The sequence below is a fragment of the Acomys minous genome, assembly GCF_964271855.1.
Source record: "Acomys minous genome assembly, chromosome: 2".
Classification (NCBI taxonomy): Eukaryota; Metazoa; Chordata; class Mammalia; order Rodentia; family Muridae; genus Acomys; species Acomys minous.
In genome coordinates this window covers 15568303-15588427 of record NC_140484.1, presented here as the reverse complement: position 1 = coordinate 15588427, position 20125 = coordinate 15568303, and the positions used below count along the sequence as shown (strand labels likewise).

The window sequence follows — 20125 nt, the reverse complement described above, 5'->3', positions numbered from 1 at the left end:
ATCCCATATAGTAGAAGGAGAAAACCAGCTGTTACAAATTGTCTTCTGACCTACACACACACATACACACACACACACACACACACACACACACACACACACACACATTCATGTGTGTGCCCATGTGCCTATATATTTCCAAATAAATAAATAAAAATAAATGTAATAATTAATCGAAAGAACCCAGGCAATATTCACTACTTCTGCTCATCATCATCATCATCATCATCATCATCATCATCATCATCATCTCATTATCCGGGATCTAATGACCTAGACATATCTAGCTGCAAGGGAATCTTGGAAATGCAGTCATAACCCAGGTAGCCATTGTCTAGTTGACACTTGAGGATTTTAATCATTCAAGGAAACAAAGGAGAATAAATATTGGTGGACAATAGCATCCTCCATGACATCTAAAGAAGAGCTGTTACCCAAGGCTTGTCTCTCCTCCGGGTCTGAGAGGCTGGTGCAGCTGGCAGCATAAGAGTGGAGAGACAGTCTCCAAGCAAAGCTTGCTCCTCTTAAAACAGTTTCTTTTTGTTGTTGTTGTTGTTGTTTTGTTTTGTTGAGACAGGGTTTCTCTGTGTAGTCCTGGCTATCCTGGAACTCCTTGTGTAGACGAGGTTGGTCTTGAACTCACAGGGAGTCTGCTTGCCTCTGCCATCTGGTATAGCCAGTATTCCCGTCAGCTCCCAGCCTGCTGCCGTGCCCCACTTTTTGAGACAGAGTCTCTCTATGTAGTTATGGCTGTCTTCGAACTTGATGTACAGATCAGGCTGGCCTTGAACTCACAGAGCTCCTCCTGCCTCTGTTTCCCAAGTGCTGCAATTAAAGGTATATGTCACCACAGCCAGCTTCAGCCTGCTGCCCCTTTGTGTACAAATAAACAAAATTTTCTATGTAAAGGGGCTGGGGCTAAAGTTCGGTTGACAAAGTGAACAATTCTTTTTTTAAAAAAAAAAATCTAAGCTCTCTTGCTGGGACATTGACTGTGTTTGTGATAGTTTGGCATTTATAATCAAAGTCTTCACTGATCACGTGGCACAATGTGGCTTCAAGCATTTGTTAGGTAGACCCTGGCTATTAGGCGCCGCTTGTTTGCCTTCTGTCTTTCCACTTACAACTTTCTCCACCCCTATCAGGTGTCCAGCAGTGGCAGGGACCCTGGTAGACTCAAGTGACACAAAAGACTATACTTCAGGGAGTGTATCACTGAGAAATCAATAAAAAATAATAATAAAAATAAAATAAAATAAAAAGCAAAGACCTTTGTCCCAACACCCACAGAGTGGCTGGTGGCTGGGCCAGGCACACGTAGCCTCCCTGTTCTCATTGATCCCTCGGGTCTTCACGACAAAAAGACTGAGAAAAGTAAACTTGGCCCTAGAATGTGGGACGTCTATCTATCCTGCTCACTGATGTGTTCTTTTTCTGTGCATAAAGCAAGTTTGAGGAGCATTTGTTGAGGGGAGGGGGGGGGTGAGTGAATGGGCCTGTGTGTACCGTGGATTCAGAGCAGAGCAATGTGGAGAGCCATTTGGGAGGTTACTTGGGTTTTAATAGGGACTCATAGAAGCCCCCCAGTCCTACCTCAGTAGCTCCCCCATTCCTTCTCAGTGGTCTAAGACACGGGACCTACATCCCCATCCTTCCGACGGCCTTCTCCTCCGCGGATCAGTGAGTGTTTAGTCTCCTAAGCTCAAGGCAAGCTGCTTATGGGGAACCAGACATGTTGACGGAGAGATGGGTTGAGTGTGGGCATCTCCAGAAAAGGTTACCTTCAGCCTGGGCTCCCTGCTCTGGCGGGCCCTTGGTTCTTGCCTGGATTGCTGCCTGCTCCGGTGGCACCCTCTCTCAGCCAGGGTTGTCAGATAAGGTGACCACAGTCAGCTTTAGGAGAAGGCCCAGCCTGGTTGAGGGGCCCACAGCCTACACTTCCCCCTCTCCCATACATCTTGGTGTCAAACACATTTTATTTCCTCACGTCTGGGGACCCAGGGGCTTCCCCTTCAGGATTACTTCCTCCTCCGGTTTGTTTTCCAGCTGGAGACTCCGGGAGACCCCCGCTGCAGGGGGCGGCTGCTCCTCTGTGGCCCGCTGGCTTCAAAGGGCAGTGGAATGCCAGCTGGGAGACTGCCGGCCTGGGAGGAGGGGACGGGTGCCAGGCAAGGTCCGAGGGGGGGCTTTAGGTGAGGTCTCCCGCTCATTTTCAAGCTGACCCCTCCCCGCTATGACTGAAGAACTCTATCTATGGAGAAGGAGACTTCAAAAGTCAGAAATAAGGGACTCTCTTCTGCCCCCTCCCCCAGGGCTCAGAGGGAGCCAGGAAATGCCCCTTCATGATGGATTAGGTGCCTAAGAGCCATGGCAAGCTCAAGGATAGGGAGACCTTCTCCCTTTTCATGGGGCTCGGATTTCACGATTTTGGGAGGGAGGAGGGGGTGAAATAATTAGTAATTTGTGATTAAGTCTTTTCATGGATATTTTGTTTCTTTGTTCTGTGATGTCGCCTGGAGCCATTTAAAAAATGACTTAATGACAAAAAGAAAATAATTGCTCTTTGTAACTAATGACTGTGTCAGAACTTAGAAATCACCAAAGCTTTGGAAAGCAGAAACCAAGGCTAGGACTAGATGGGGGCGTGGCTCCCCAGCGATCCGATCAGCGATTGGAAAAGTGGCCGGGGGATCCATTTGCACTCCATGGCGCCCTGCCTTACCCTGTGGCCAGCCAGCACCCCCATACCTGTCTTGGGGATGCACGCCTCTGGTCCCTGAGTTGTAGGGAATGGTCAGATTGTCTAAGGTCTCACCTTGGCCTAATCTTGGGATTGCTCTGTCTTCCATAACTGTTTCTTGAGAAAGACACTCTACCCCAGCAGGCAGGCAAACTTCTCCACTTCCGCAGCCTCACAGAATCTCACAGTTGTCCTGGGATTGTAGATTCTAGACTCTTAAAAACAAACAAACAAACAAACAAAAAACCCACCATGACTTGTCTAATAAGATTGAGTAAGCTTGGACATAGAGGATCATACTTGTGATCTGAACACCCAGGAGTCTGAGGCAGGAGGATTGCTATGAGAGCTGGGGCCCGTCTGGTTTACCTAGTGCATATGAGGCCTACAGAGTAAGATCGTGCTCCCCCCAAAAACAAAAGACTGAATATATTCAAGGTGTTCAGGGTGATAGTTCCACAGTCTTCTCCAGACCATATGAGCTTTCATCTCTGCAGCTAGGCGAGAGGACACTTGGGCACAGAGAAACGCCTCAGGTTTGCCAGCGTCCTGCCTGTCTCCCCTTCAGGGGCGAGGCCAGTTGAATAACCTACAGCTTTACCTTGGGTTTCCAGCAGGGAGCCGCTAGGGCCTACGCCCCAAGGACTCCATGCGGCTCCCCACCTCCTGCTAGCACCTCTGCAGCCTCTGGGGAACGGGGCGGGAGATGGGGAATTGCTCACGCAGCAGATTCCACTCCCGTTCCCTTCCCGGCCCTCGCTCTGATCTCTCCCAGGGGGGAACGCTGGGGGGGAAAAACCCGTTAACTTGTGCCTTCTATTTGGTTTTCCTCTGGTTATTGTTTAAAATGCAGAGATTATGAGGTCAAACTCTCCCAGCCAATATTTTTCTAATGAAAAATGTAGTAAGGCACGATTGAGTAATCTAATCTATAAGTTAAGCGTTCCACACAGCAGCGATTTTCACCGACAGAACTTCAATAAATCTTGTTTTGAGAAAAATGATATGAGGCTGATGTTCTATTTTTGTCAATTTGAATGGACTCCCCTGCCCCCAGCCCCCAGAAACACTGCACTGCACCCAGCCAATTTCTCCTTCCATCCCCCAGTGCTGGCAAGATGAAGGGGAGCAAGAACGGTGAGCTATATGTGAGCCTGAGTTCAGATCCAGCTATGCTCGACGGGGAGGGGTGTTGGGGGGCCAGAAATGTGTGCCCCAAGCAGGCCTGGTCTCTGCAGCTCTCATTCCTGGCCAGGGGATCTGTAAAGTATTAGCTCCTCTTGTCTGCATACTTAGCTGTGGGGTCAGGATGGCCAGGCGAGCCTGTCCCCTTCAGCTGTCCCAAGGCCAACAGAAGAACAAGCAGTAGAACTCCAACCCCCGCCTCCCCCCCCCACCTCCCCCATCCTCCCATCCACCACCCATTACCACCACCACCCCACCCCCCACAACTCCCATTGATAGAATTGGCAAGAAAGGCCTTGGGCAGAATTATGTAAATCCGCCCTTAGAACTGCTGCTTTCACATTGTCTAATCCGAACACCACTAACTTAAACACAGAGAAGGAGGCGAAATGTGACAGAAACCGAAGCACAACAAAGGCCGTGTGTGAGTGTGCATGCGTGCATGCATGTGCAAAGGAGGCAAGGCTCTTATGATGGATACTAAAGGCATAAAGCCTTCATGAGTAAAGGGCTACCAAGCCTAGAATACGGAATAGTGGGTGCTTCAAGCCCAGGTCATATGCTGGAGGGCGGGGTGTCTGAAAACACTGAGGACACCATAAGGGCAGCTAGGAAAGATTAAGACCCTCGTCAGAGAGAAATCAAACACAGGAAGTTTGGAAACGAGGCCCTCCTGGCCTTTCCTCCCAACAGCAAGCCTCCCCTTGGCAAGCAGAAATGTTCAATTGCTCTGGAGGGGTTGAGGGGAGGGGAAGCTGTGTGCGTGAGAGCGTGTGCGTGTGCGTGTGCGTGTGCGTGTGTGTGTGTGTGTGTGTGTGTGTGTGTGTGTGTGTTGTTATGTTCTGTGCTGGGTGTGGGTCTTCCATTTGAAGACCAGCTCAATCCAAGGAGGCCTGGAGGGCTTACTGTTAGCATCCTCAGGAGTAGATACGTGTTCCTCACATCCTTAAAAGTGGTTAATTAGGAGATGAGCTGAGAACATGGTTTATGAGTCTACACCCTAGAACTAGGTTTAATCCCCCTTTTCCCAAACTAGGCAACCCTGGATTAGTGTCTAAATGTCTCTGAGCCATAGTTTTGTTGTCTGTGAAATGAGGGGACTAGCTTGGATGAGTTTCATGGTGCCACACAACTGGAGACTTTCGGATTCTGGACTAATTGGCATTTGCTTTGTAGACTCGGAATTGTAGCTGCCTGTTGCCTCTTTCCTTTCCTGAGAACAACTCCAGACTGTAAGGCAAAGGGAGGAAGCCATCGTACTTTTAAGGAATCCACCAGGTCCTGGACAAGGAAGAGTACACGGTGGGGGAAGCAAGTGGAAGCGGTTGAGTTCAGAAGAGCTGAAGATGCCTCAGTGTGAAACAGGCATGCAAACCAAGGAAGAGGGATGGGTGCCTTGGCTTCTTAGGGTCCAGGAGAGCTAGAGGGAGGGAGGGTTGCAGAAGTGTCGTAGAAGGCAAGACCTAGCTCTGACATTGCCAATCATCTGACCTCGGGTCAGCTTTTTTTTTAACTTGTAAAATGAGGATCCTCAGAACAGCCCTGCTTGCTTGCTAGCCATGTGAGCAGGCCAGCCAAGAAGGGATATGTGTTCAGGTACTGCTGAGAGCACAGCAAAGAGGAGCTGCCACAGGCATGTGACTCTGTCCTGTTGGGAAGCAGACCAGGGGACAGTGCGCAAGACCACATTCTTTCTCTAGAACCCAGGTCAAACTGGGTGGTGGGTGGGACAGGCGCTTGTCCTTGGCCTGCATCCAAGATCTGGGCTTAGAGATTTCTATCTTTTAATTTAATTGTTCATTTGTTTTTGTTTTTAGAGACAGTGTTTCTTTGTGTAGCTCTTGCTGTCCTGGAAACTCTGTAAATCATGCTGGCCTCAAACTCACAGAGATCTGCCTGCCTGTGTCTCCCCAGTGCTGGGATTAAAGGCGAGTGCTACCACCACCCAGCTAAAGATTTCTTTTTTCTTTTTCTTTTTCTTTTTTTTTTTTTTTAGGAAATTTAAGGAATTCGCATGCTCCTGTGTCTGTCCAACAGTGGAAATGACCTTGGAAAATGCTTTTGTGTACATGGAGGTGAACAGCTGGAGCAAGGACCTGGGAGCTGGGAAGAGGGCGCCCCTGACTGGAGAAGTTCTTAGTAAGGGAGGGTAAGCATTAGAGAAAAGCCTGGATCATGCGAAGGGCGTGTCCTTTCCCAGCCATCATCATAGGGCCCGTTTTGAGCCTCCCAGGAAAGAGTGGGCCTTTAAAACTATACAGCAAGCCAGGAATAGTGGCTCACGCCTTTAATCCCAGCATTTGGGAGGCAGAGGCAGGAAGATCTATGTGAGTTTGAGGCCAGCTTGGTCTACAAAGTGAATCCAGGACAGCCAGGATGACACAGAGAAACCCTGTCTCGAAATAAACAAACAAACCCCCAAAGCTCCCCCCAAAAAAACCAAAATGCAAAAAACTCTACACATGAAACATGAGCTCGGGGCCTGGAGAGTTTGCTCTGTGGTTAAGAGCACGGGCTGCCCTTCCAGAGGACCCAGGTTTGATTCCCAGCTCCCACATGATGGCTCACAGCTACCGGTAACTCCAGTTCTAGGGCACCTGATTCCCTCATCTGAACTCTGAGGGCTCCGGGCATGAAGGTGGTACACAGACATACACAAAATTTAAAATAAATAAAATCACTAAAAAAATGTTCAAACAAACAATATTCACTCCAAGTCACCTTGGATTGTCTGGTCCCATTTTCCACTCTCTACCATTTACCACACACCACTCTTCCCAGAAATGGTACCAAGAGCCAAAGGAAATCTGGGCGATGGTGGGGATGGGTAAAGCCGGGAGATGGTCCAGCAGCCTCAGAAATTCCCAATAAACATGGGACATGAGAGGAAATGAGATGATGACGTCATGCAAGTGGAAGGTGAGAGAGTGAACTCCATTCATCCTGAATCCCTTTCAGGCCTGGATGCACCAGTCAGACCCAGCAGGATCTAGCTAGAACTCAGGGAATCTAGCCCAATGAACCTTGGAGAGTTTCGGTAGCCTGGCCTGGGTTCTCCTCTTGCCCCTAAAGAGACTCTAAGTCTATTAGGTCTAACAGCCAGGAAGATTAGAAATCCTTAGAAACCTGGGTTTTATGGTTAAGGAGAGGGGAGCTTTGTAGATCTTAGGGGAACCCGTACTTACTACAAATTAGATTTTCAAGGCGCTTTTAATCACATAGGAAGATTTTCAGGACATGTTTAGAAATATACAGTATATAGAATTAGATCCCATTTAAAGCTGGGTTTGGTGATATAGGCCTATAACCCTGGTACATGTGGCAGGGTTGAGTTCAAGTCCAGCTGGCTGGCACACATAGAGAAATTCTGTTTTAAAAGTCTGGGGCAGGAGGGATGGTTGGTTCAGCATTCAAGAACACCAGTCATTTTTCCAGAGGACCTGTGTTCAAGTTCTAGCACCCACATGGTAGCTCACAATCATTTGTAACCCCAGTTCTGGGAGATCTGACTCTTCCCTAGGCACCAGGCACACCTGTGGCACACAGACATACCCATAATACCCATGCACATAAAATAAAAATAAATATATATTTTTAAAATTCATGTATGGAACAAAAATAAACTCACATATTAAGAAAGAAGAACACACACACACACACACACACAGAGAGAGAGAGAGAGAGAGAGAGAGAGAGAGAGAGAGAGAGAGAGAAGAATAAATTACAGACAGTGGTTGAGCTGAATGTGGTTTCCTTTATTTTTACATTTTTATTTACTTAACATTTTTAAAGATTTATTTATTTATTTATTTATTCACTTTTTTTTTTGGCTTTTTAAGACAGGCCTGGCTATTCTGGAGCTTGTTTTGTAAATCAGGCTAGCCTTGAACTCACAGAGATCTTCCTGCCTCTGACCCGCAAATGCTGGGATTAAAGGTGTGCACCACCAGGGCCAGCTTAAAGATTTATTTTGAAAATCATTCTGTGTGTATGTGTGCAGACACCCGTGGAAGCCAGAGTGGTTGGATCTCCACTGGAGCTTGCGTTACAAGCAGCTGTGAGGCATCAGATATGGCTGCTGGGAACTGAACTCGGGTCCTCTGCAAGAGCAGTATGCATTGTTTGCCACGGTGCCATCTCTCCAGCCTGTTTGTTTGTTTGTTTGGTGTGTGCGTGTCCATACTGCGCACATATAGACATCATAGGAAATCTTGCAGCACAATGTTTCCCTCCTTCTACCATGGAGAAAATCACCAGAGACCTAACTCATGTTAAGCTAGCTCAAAGTCATCATCGTTTTCCTGACTCGTTTCGCAACGATTGATACTGCCCCAAAATGCCATCACGCTCAGGTTGATTATATTTTCTTTTCTTTTTTTTTTTTTTAATTTCTCTAACTCTCAAAATTTCTACCACCGACTTTCACATTTAGAATTAAGAAATTATGAAGATAAGATAGTAATTTGGGGAATCAAGTGGACACCTCAAAACTAAACTAGGACTTATGCAGATTCCAGGCCCCATAGCCTATGTATGACCCAGTCTGCTTTGGAGATCTTTGGCTGGCCCATCGGGGAGGGGAGGCCAGCAGCTGGGAGTCAGCTGTGTCTAGAGACAGTCCGTGTCCAATGGGAGGTGGGGCTCATTGCTGAGCTGGATGGAAGCCAGTCTTCTTAGGAATGGGGACCGGTGTTCACTGCTGCTCCCCACCTTCTGTCCCTAAGGGGCCAGAGACCCCAGAGTCAGGCTCTGCTCACATAATGTTTACCTACTGCCTGGTCATAGGCCGAGATCTGCAGAAGCTGGAGAGCAGTTGAGGCTCGGGAGTCGGTGATTTATGGGGAAGCGTTCCTGCCTGCGAGGCCCTTTCCACGCCTTCCCAGGACTCTATGCTGAGAGTAGAAAGTAACTGACCCACCCTGGCACAGTGCCACACAGGGTCAGGCGAAGGATCTGAACCAAAAAGTCTCAGTTAAACCCAGTAGATGGTTAGTAAAAACCTAGCTGCAAAGTTCTAGCCCCCTTTTAATGATTTAGGTGCATTAAAGCAGAGAAGAAAAAAACCCCAAACACACATTTGTAGGGGGCAGGGGGAGGCTTTTAGACTATTTATTTGTGAGCACATGTCAAACTTTATTTCAGTCTGCGGCAAGTGAAGAAACCTAGTGACGTTTCTGAAGTGAAGAGAGGTCTAGTCAAGGTTACCTCTGGGGAGAGGTGTCTTCTGGGGTCTTTGTTGACATGAAGAGACAAGGATCGGAAAACTTGCTGTAGAATAGCCAGGGAACTGGGTTCGCAGGAGAAACAGAAAGCTGAATCCCATCAGAAGTTTGTCAGAGAATTGCTTCAACACTGTTGTCAAGGAGGCAGTTCCGAGAGATGGCTCTGTTAGTGGTGTGCTCCCCTCGCAAATACCAGGACCTGGGTCAGATCCCCAGAACCCACATCTAAAGTCCAGCTGTGGGTGGCACGTGCTTGTAATGTTAACTCTGGGCAGGCCCAGAGGCTTGCCACCACGCTTGGGTTTGTGCACTGCTGAAGACTGAGCTCAGTCAGGGCTTTGCACACAGTAGGCAAACACTCTACAGTGACCTGTGTCTTCAGTTAAAAATCCTGCCTTCGTTCCTGCTCCAGCGTGGCAACTCAAGCAACAACTCAGACATAAATTCCAGGGTCATCTACATGCAGGCCTGTGCCGGGCACCAAAAAGAGAGCAAATCAGAAGTCACAAGATGAAGGCCAAATATCTCCGTGCAAGGATCTAGCCAGGCCAACGCTTCCAACATTTCCTCACATTGGAGACAAGATGGCTGACAGGCAGGCAGCCTCTAGTTTAGAGCTTTGTATCTCCCTGGGGGCGTGAGCCATTAGCAGAAGGACAGTGACTCAGGATGGCGATGCTAAGTTACTCTGAATCTCACAGGAAGAAAGCGTTTTACCTTCTCACACTCTCCTTTCTTTCCTTCTGCTAGAACTTGGGCTCAAGCCGGTGAATAGTCATGTGTCTTGGTCAGACATCCTTATCACTGACTACTTTTGAGGCAGGATCTCATGAAGCTCAGGCTGGCCTCAGACTTATGCTGAAGTCAAGGATAGCCTTGACTGGCTGGTCCTCCAGCCTCTACCTCTCAAGTGTTGGGATTTCAGGGTTTTTTTTTTTTTTCTGTTTATTTGTGCTGGTTTTGAGACAAGGTTCTGGCAGGTGGGGTTGGGATTAAAGACACACTGTTACGTCACTTCATCCCTGGTTCTTCCATGGAATATTTTATTTTATTTATGAAAGAATGTCCATTTATTCTTTTGTTAAGTCAATTTTATTATTAAATATTTCATTTTTTACATAGGAATATTTTATTACATAGTTAGTTTTCTTCCTTAGTTGTTTAAAAATGAGGGCTGGAGAGATGGCTCAGAGGTTAAGAGCACCACCATCTGCTCTTCCAAAAGTCCTGAGTTCAATTCCCAGCAACCACATGGTGGCTGACAACCATCTATAATGAGATCTGGTGCCCTCTTCTGGTGTGTAGGTGTACATGCAAATGGAACACTGTATAAATAATAAATAAATCTTTAAAAAAAAAATGATAGTGAACGTGACTAGGCATGGTGGCACACTCATGTAATCCCAGAATTTGCCCATAGTCCCAGGTTATCTTGAGTTCAAATTCAGCACATGCTACATGGTGAGACCCTGTCACTGAAACCGAATAATAACAGTAAGGGCATCCTATGAATTAATAACAGAACAAAATCTCAGTCTGGGGAGATGGCTCAGTGGCGAGAGGCACTTGCCATCAAACCGGAAGTCTAAACATGATCCCGGGAGAACCGACTCTAACAAGTTGACCTCTGACCCCCCACATTCTTGCCATGAACGCACAGTCCCCTTGACAATATACAAAATTCCCAGACCTTGCCAGGTGTGGTAGCATATGTCTTTAATCCTAGCACTCCAGAGACAGAGTTGGGTGGGTCTCTGTGAGTTGTAGGCCAGCCTGGATGACACAGAGTTCCAGGACAGTCAGCACTACACAGAGATCTTAGTCAGAGAGAGAGAGAGAGAAAGAGCGAGAGAGAGAGGGAGGGAGACTTTGACAGTAACTGATACTAACCAAACAGTCCTCCATTGTAGCCTTGCTTTAAGGGAACTGCACTGGTTAGTTCTTTGTCATTTTGACACAAACTAAAGTCATTTGGAAAGAGGGGACCTTAATTGAGAAGCTGCCACCATCAGACTGGCCTGTAGGCACGTTGGGGGGAGGGCAATTTCTTGATTAATGATTCATATGGGAGGGCTCAGCCTACTGTAGGTGGTCCCACCCCTGGGCAGGTGGTTCTGGGGTGTATGAGAACACACTGAGCAAGCCACAGAGCAAGGCAGTAAGTAGCACCCCGCCACGGCCTCTGCTTCAGTTCCCGGCTTGAGTTCCTGCCCTGCCTTCCTTCAGTGATGGACCTGGAGGTATAACATGAAATAAAGCCTTTCCTCCGTCCGCATGGAGGTTGCTTTTGGCCATGGAGTTTGCTGAAGTATTACAAGTCAAACCCTAACAGTAACTAAAGCCCTGAATCCTGCAGTCATCATCCCCTTGCTTTCACTTTGATGTCATTTTTTCCTGCGTCGTCCGAAACTCAGTATGGAGACCAGGCTGGCCTTGAACTCACAGAGACCTGCCTGTCTCTTCCTCCCAAGTGCGAGGGTTAAAGGCATGTCCTGCCACGATGCCCAGTTCACACCTCATTTTGCTTGTTTTGTTTTGTTTTGGTTTTGGTTTTGTTTTTGAGACAGGGTTTCTCTGTGTAGTTTTGGCTGTCCTGGATTCGCTCTGTAGACCAGGCTGGCCTTGAACTCACAGTGATCCATCTGCCTCTGTCTCCCAAGTGCTAGGATTAAAAGTGTGTCTTGCCATGCCCAGTTCATGCTTTTTTAAAAATTTGCATGTAAGTGTGTTCTTTTGAGACAGGGCCATGTAGCCCAAGCTGGACTCCAACTAGTAACCCTTGTGATTCAGCCTTCTAAGTGCATATGTGCCTCCTCGCCTGTGTCTTACACTGGCTAGTTTAACTGTCTCACTGGGCATGCTGGTGCTGTCTCAGCACTAACTGTAATAACGGAACTGCTAGGGCTGGAGCAGGAAGGCTACAGGTTTGAAGCCAGTCTGAGATACGTAGTAGGACCTGCTTCCCCCTCAAATATTTCACTGCTTTTAATTTTTTAAGATTTATTTGTTTGGGAGAGTGGGACCGGGGAAGAGAGGAGGGTGAGGGTGTGTTCAGGATCTAAAGTGAATAAATAAATAAATAAAACCAGAAGAAGGATGCATTTGTTTTATTATTTTATGGGTATGAGGGTTCGTCTGCATGCACGGGCACGCATGTTGCCCTTGTAGGTTGGAAGAGCTTTGGATCCCCTGGGTCTGTAGTTACAGATGCTAATGAGCAGGTTTTCTACAGAAAGCAGCAAGTGCTCTTAACCACTGAGTCAGCTCTCCAGCCCTCTTTTCTGTTTGTTTGTTTGTTTGTTTGTTTGTTTGTTTGAGACAGGGTTTCTCTGTTTAGCCCTGGCTGTCCTGGAACTTGTAGACTATACTGGCCTCAAACTCACAGAGATCCACCTGCCTCTGCTTTCCCAAGTGCTGGCATCACAGGTATGTGCCATCACGCCCAGCTTATAAAGTAGTTAAGCAGTGAACATATTAGAGTGAAAACAGGACATTAATTTACAGAAAAATTTCAAGTAAATATCATTCTAGCTAGAATATGGATGTGATGTGAATTGTGAGGCTGCTGTTTGGGAAACAGGATTTTAGCTCCAGCTCTGGGCAGTCACTGTGATCCCTCAAGGTCAAGAGCGCTGACGCTGGGCTAGCAACAGGTTCAACTCTCTACTGCAAAACAAGCAAGGTTGGCAGCCTCTGACATTCTGAACAGAGCACAGGGCAGGAGAGCTCAGCGAGCATCCTATGGGAGAAAACGGCTTGCATGTGAGCCGGGGTTTAATCTTGCCTTAGAGGATGAGTAGAATTTAAGGGAAGATACAAAGGAAATGAGAATTCTTCCAGTTAGGGAGTACTGCATAAAGGTCATCGTAATCAGATGTATTTATGGGCTGCTGAGATTGGCTTTTGGAAACAAATACTAGTGAGAAGTAAAAAAAAACAACAACAAACAACAACAAGAAAATCATAAACCAGATGATGTGGTGGCCCTAGCCTTCAATCCCAAGGCAGGAGGATCACTACTTAAGAAGTTCAAGGCCTACCTGGACATCTTGAGACCTGTGTCACTTGGTGAGAGGGCTCAGTGTGGGAAGGTGCCTGACAAGAAGTCTGATAAACTGAGTCCAATCTCTGGTATCCGCCTGTGGAAGGAGAAAGCTAACTCCTGAAAGTTTTCCTCTGACCTCACATAGTCAACCATGGCATAAGCACACACTCAATGAATAAATATGTAAAACACTCCTAAGCAGGGGAAAGGAGAGAAAGAAAGGAAGAAAACCTATTTGGAAAGCCTTAGAAAAAAATCTGAGAGGGCCGGGTGTGGTGGCACACACCTGTAATCCCAGCAAGCGGATCTCTGTGAGTTCGAGGCCAGCCTGATCTGCAAAGAGAGTCCAGGACAGCTGAGATAACACACAGAAACCCTGTCTCAGAAAGACAAAAACAGATACAAAATCTGAGAGGACCGGAGCCTTAGTTTGTGAGGTCATACAGAGCCTCAGAAAATTCTCTAGGAAAATTGAGGTTGGAAAATGGGGTGGCTCAGCAACTTACAGCTTGCTGCCCAAGCCTGATGGCCTGCATTTGATCCCTGGGAAACATAGTGGGAGGGGAGAAATGAGCCTTACTAGTTGCCCTGGCACCTCTACACATGCTTGTTGGCATACACACACCTTCACTCGCACATGTGTCACACACACACACACACACACACACACACACACACACACACACACTGAATAAAAGTGGCAAGGGGCTAGAACTGAATCTCAGTTAGCAAAATGCATGCACAAAGCCGGGCATGAGTGAACTGGGCATGACGACACACACCTGCAATCACGGATGTCACCAGGTGGACACAGTAGACTCTGAGATTCTAGGTCGTCCTCAGCTGCATATCAAGCATGAGACTAGACTGGGATACACAGGAAAACAGAACACAACACAAACCAAACAACAACAATAACAAACCATGTTTTAAGCTAGGTGCAGTAGTAGTAGCTCGTGTCTCTGATCTTGGCTTTCCAGTGGTTGAGGCTGGAGTTTAGTGTTAGCCTGAGCTACACAGCAAGCCCTTGTCTCAGTAACAAGCACAGCCTTGGGTTTGACAATGATGCTCTTTCAGTGTGATATTTCATGCATGCATCTAATGTTCTTAGAATCATTTTACTCCCCCACCCTCCCACCCCCACCCTTTACTCTTTCTTTCTCCCTCATTAAAAGCTTATCTAGGCTGTCTGTCTTTTTTTCTTTTAGATTTTTCTTTTCTTTTCTTTTTTTTTCTTTTGAGATAAAGTTTCTCTGGCTGTCCTGGAGCTCACTCTTTAAGCCAGTCTGGCCTCAAATTCAGAGACCTGCCTGCCTCTGCCTCCTGAGTTGTGCCACCACCTGGCAAAAGCTGATCCATGTTTTCAATTTTATGTATATGAGTGTTTTGCCCAAATGTATGTATATACACCACCGCACGCAGTGCCTGCACAGGCTAGAAGAGGGCACCAGATCCCCTGGAACTGGAGTTACATTCAGACTGTTGTGAGTGAGCTGCCTATGTACGAATGTGACTTCTGAGACCTGAGGTCCTCTAGAAAAGCAGCCAGTAGTACTCTTAACTGCTGAGTCGTCTCTCCAGCCCTTGAGCAGGTGAGTGACCCACTGAAAGGACACAAAGTCGAGCAGGTAGCACTTGGTTTACGGTGGAAGTTCTCCCCTTGTCCAGTCCACCGCCACTGCTCACTCATCGCTCACTCATATTTCTGAAAGGCCTGGACACAGCACACGCTGCACGAAAACAGACTTCTCATCTCACAGCTCTCTAGCGAGCTGGACACTCGATGCAATAATCTCAACACCAAAGTACAAGTGGAGCTAAATCCTCAGGAAGATGTTGCTGGCCGCAGGAGGGCTGGTTTAGGAGCTCAGCAAGGTTGTTCTGAGAAGTGACGTCAGAATACATTCTGGGAGGAGAAGAAGGGATTAGACAGGCGTGGAAGAGAAAAGCACACTTTAGCTCGAGGACCCAAGACCCTGTAGCTGCAGAGGAGGCGCACAGAGCCCCAGGGTTTGCACCGTCTATGAAGAAAGTGCTCGGAGCTGGATCTAAGGGAGCGCATGGGGGGGTTGTGGTAAGAACAAGAAGGGAAATGGGATCAGTAGAGGTCAACAGGCTTTAAGAGATGTGGGCCTATCTCCTGCTACACAGCCAGTAATGAACCTAGCTGTGATGTGAGCAGGTGATAGTCTAAAAACAAGCTCCCTGGACCTGTGAAGGTTGTGGTTTGTCTGGTTGGAAACCTGTCTAAAGGAAGGGTGCGGGAGGCATGCGGGAGCCAAACTGTCAGGGCATAGAGTCCGGCAGAGGGCAAGCTGAGACGGGCGGGCCAAAGGGATGTCCATGTCCAGGCGTCGGGGAGAGACCCTGAGAGGAGGACCCATTAGCAGGATTCTCGGGTAGCAGGGGAGAGAGGCTGACCCTTGAAGAAGGCACAACCAAAGTCCCCACACGTGGGAAGGTGTGGCAATGAGCGAGTTTGCCCAGGAGAGGGCTCCACCTTGGGAAGATGGCTAAACCGCCAGGCTGTTGATCAATCTCTGCCATCCCCCAGAGAAACGACGTCCAAGGACAGGGCCCTGGGGAAAGCCTGGCTTGTCTGGAGGAGAGGGAGCTGGGGACAGTGGCTGAAGGCAGGCTTCACAGTGACACGCGTGACTTAAGACACTCGGGAAGAATGACAAGTCCCAATGACCAGCAGGGACAGAGAGAAGCGATCAGCAAGTCTGGGAGGCCTGTGGTTCCTGGGTTATCCTTCCTGGGGGAAGACACTAATGGCTATGGTTTTGCTTCCTCCTGGAGGTGGTAGGAGGAACAGGGAGTGGCACACTGGCCAGGATGGTGGGAACAGAGGTGACCAGAATGAGACATCTTCCTCTCACCTCACCCTGCCTCCCTTCCCCGACTTTCCTTCCAAATCCCCCTGGGCTACAAAAAAGTAGGGAGACCCAGGAAACTTCTTCAAAAGGAGCAAGACTGGGTGGCAAGTACGGAGAAGAAGAATTGGAACGGAGCTCCATGATGTTCATATATATATACGTATGTATATGTTGTGTGTGTGTGTGTGTGTGTGTATACCTTGTTTGTTGTTTTTGTTTTGTTTTGGTTTGGTTTGGTTTTGGGTTTTCGAGACAGGGTTTCTCTGTGAAGCCCTGGCTGCCCTGGACTCACTTGTACACCAGGCTGGCCTCAAACTCACTGATATCCACCTGTCTCTGCCTCCTGAGTGCTGGGATTAAAGGCGTGCGCCACCACGCCTGGCTGTATTTTTATTTTTTAATTTTATTCTTACGTGTCTGAGTGTTTGCTTATATGTTTGGGCATCCACAGAGGCCTGAAAGAAGGCACTGGTTCCCTGGAACTGCAGTTACAGATGGTTGTGAGCTGCCATGTGACTGCTGGATATTGACCCAAGACCCTCTGCAAGAGTCCCCAGCACTCTTAACTGCTCTCCAGTCCCAACTTTTCCATATTTAAATAGTGTGAGGAATAAGGTGGGTTTAAGGAACCCTACGTTTATGTGAACATGTATGTGGGCACACATTACATGCTTATTCGGACACCCAGATGTGCTTGCTCATACACACTAACCCATATCAACCTATGCAGGCACTCACACAGCACTATTCATACATCCTCGTGCTCGCCATGGCACACACTCACACGTTCAGCCTGAGCTCTGTGTGTGCGATGAGTACTCACTAGCAAGATAAGTGATTCTGCTGCTTATCGCTTGCATATATTTACACATATACTGGCGTGTACAAATAATAGAGAATTCAGAGGGGCAACGGGTGGGTGGAGGAGACATCCCAAGATGGGTTGTGTCTCCTTGAGGGTGTGAGCTGTGCATTTGGTCCTGTGTTCATTCACTTAGCAAAGTCAGGAAGGAGCCACCGTGTGCCAAGCCTTGAGCCAGATTAATCAATGAACTGTACAAGTGCTACTCCCATTCACTGTCTAGTGGGCTCCATCGAAGGCAGGCCATTAGGACACAGCTGGTAAATGTCCCTCTAGAGGCATGCCCTATGTGCCACGAGAGGAAGTGGGCCACGAGGCTAGAGAGTTTCCTCCAGTGGAGTAAATAAAAATTCCAGGCTGAGGAGCATCATCCAGATGTGAGTCGCTGTGCCTTTGCTGTACAGTAGCTACTTGTATCATTTTAGTGTCTCAAACATAAAGGAGCCTGAAAGGGCAGCAAAAAGACTTCATCTCAATATGGGGTACAGATCTCACCTTCTTAGCAACTTACTTCTTCAGGGGCTCATAATTGGGGTGATATTATTTATCCTGCAAGGTTGTAGCACTCACTAGCTGCAACATATAAAAGCTGTTGCCTGGTAATAAGCACTTAGTGTTTTTAAAATTTATTTATTTTTATTGCTGTTTTGTCTGAATGTCTGTGTTACAATGTTGGATCATAGAGTTACAGACAACTGTGAGCTGCCCTGTGGGTGTTGGAATTGAACCCGGGTCCTCCTCCGAAAGAGCAGTCAATGCCCTTAACAACTCAGCCATCTCTCCAGCCCCATGGTTTGTTTGTTTGTTTAGTTTAGATTTTATTCATTTTTTTTTTTTTGCTTATTCATTTTTATCTGGGAATTGGACCCACAGCCTTACACATACTGGCCAAGTGTGAGTCACATCCCTAGCCCTTAAAGACAGGCTTATTGAAAGACTTATTGAAAATGATGCAGCAGCATGTCTGCTTTTCCTCAATTCAGCATTTTTTACCCTGTAATCCCCAAATCATAATGGAAAAGCAGGAAGAATCATGGTGATAAGTCCGGGCTGGGGAGGGGATGGAGATGGAAAAGCTGGACGGCAACCTGACATTAGGCATCCAGAATTCCAAGCAGATGTGGAATTAGAGAGGGAACTTTTCTACCATTCCGGAAAAAAAGGGAAGAAACAAGCTATCTTCCCATGATTAATTTGACTTTTGCAACCAAAGGCCTGGCTTACTTTGTGTCTTTTTTTATTTTTGTTCTTTGAGGCAAGGTTTCTCTCTGTGTAGCCCTGGTTGTCCTGGAACTCACTCTGTAGACCAGGGTGGCCTTCAACTCAGAGATCTACCTGCCTCTGCCTCTGCCTCCTGCCTGCTGGGATTAAAGGCAGTCGCCACCCTGACAGCAGCTGCTTTACTTGTGTCTTAATCTCATTCAATACAGATAATTCCAGGAGTCCATTTTCTATTCCAGGACGAGGACTTTTCACCTCTGCCTGCAGATCTTTATACTACCTCCTGTCCATCCCTCTCACCTTTCAAGAGTCAAGCCAGCTCCACTCCTAGCCAGGCATGGAGGAAAAGCCCTTTCTCCCGGCTCTGGGATGAAGACAGACGTAGTTCTGGATAGCAGTGTCTACTTATTTTGGCTGCTCTTTCAAACGTATTTCTTTTTTTAAAAAAAATATATTTAATTTAATTTAAATGTATGTGCATTGATGTGAGGGTGTCAGATCTTGGAGTTACAGACAGTCGTGAGCTGCCATGTGGGTGCTGGAAATTGAACCCAGGTCCTTCAGAAGAGCAGACGGTGCTCTTAACCACCGAGCCATCTCTCCAGACCCTTAAATACTATTGCTCTATCACTAGCTTCTTTTTTCTTCCATCTTTCATGATTATTGTAGGAAGGAAGTCTAAAGAGGCAAGAGAGAAAATATTTTCAATCTTGTTGCTAACAGTTTTCTTCCCTCTTTTTGGTGAATGTGTGTGTGTGTGTGTGTGTGTGTGTGTGTGTGTGTGTGTGTAGGGGATGGGGTGAGTGGGGGGGTTTTTCGTTGTCACTCTTCACTTTAGTTTTTAAATTTTGTTTTATTAATTTATTTAATTTGAACAACTTCCTCCTCCTCTTCTTTTTTATTTATTTATTTATTTTTGTAGTCCAGGCTGACCTCAAAGTCATTATGTGGCCAAGAATGTCTTTGGACTTATGATTTTCTTGCCTGTACTTCCTAAATATTGCGATTACAGATGTACCCCATCATATCAAAGTAATGCAGTATTGGGGATGGAACCCAGGGCTTTGTACATGCTAGACCACACACTCACTCATTTTAAGACTCATTTTTAAATTTTTAATTATGCGTGTGTCTGTGGGTGTGTGTGTGTGTACATGAATGCAGATGCCCCATGAGGCCTGAAGAGGCCATTAGATGCCATGGAAGTGTTGTTACAGGGCCACTTGTGAGCCTCCCAGCATGGTTGCTAGGGAGCCGAACTCAGAGCAGTGCATGTTCTCAACTGCTGAGCTGTCTCTCCCTCAGCCTTGTTTTGATTTTTAAGGCAAAGTCTCACTATGCAGCTAAGGCTGGCCTTAAATGGGCAACTCTCCTGCTTCAGCCTCCAAAAGAACTGGCATCACAGGCAGGGCCCTCCGTGCTTGGTATGCTAACACACCCTGGGTGCTATTATTGCAGATGCATCAGATGCTATGCTTTGTTTCCTCCCTCACCACGACTCTAAGAAACATGTACCTTGGGACCCAACCTCTTGCTGCAGTGACATAGAAGGCAACTTGGTCAGGACCACACAATAGCAAGAGGCATAGGAAGGGCTGGGCATGGCAGCGCACGCCTTTGATCCCAGCACTTAAGAGGCAGAGGCAGGCGGATCGCTGTGAGTTCAAGGCCAGCCTGGTCTACAAAGCGAATCCAGGACAGGCAGCCAAAGGCTATACAGAGAGACCCTGTCTCTAGGAAGGAAACAGAGTCAGACTTGTTTTCCCAGTTTTTAGCTACTCTGTTTTCTGAGGACTTACCTGCGGACACCCTGGAGTCCTTTGGTGTGAAGTAATCGCTACCCCTTGCTTTCCGCTGTTTGCTCTCATTATCTCTGTCAGTGCAGGGTTGGGCCCTCCTGGAAGCCCATGGCAGGTAGAAAGACTCTCAGGGCCACAACACAGTGCTTCTGCCCAGAGTTGAAGGAAGGCA

General features: G+C 47.3%; 1 long non-coding RNA gene across 1 annotated transcript in view; it reads right to left on the bottom strand.

Annotated features, from left to right (window-relative positions):
• Positions 1-345: 345 nt before the first annotated feature.
• Positions 346-20125, bottom strand: part of LOC311592171 — a 35529-nt gene continuing 15749 nt past the window's right edge. Inside the window, exons 2-3 of the long non-coding RNA XR_014777319.1 lie at positions 2816-2955; positions 346-873 (exon numbers count right to left, since the gene is read on the bottom strand). This is a non-coding gene — a long non-coding RNA (uncharacterized lncRNA). The remainder of the gene's footprint in view (positions 874-2815; positions 2956-20125) is intronic.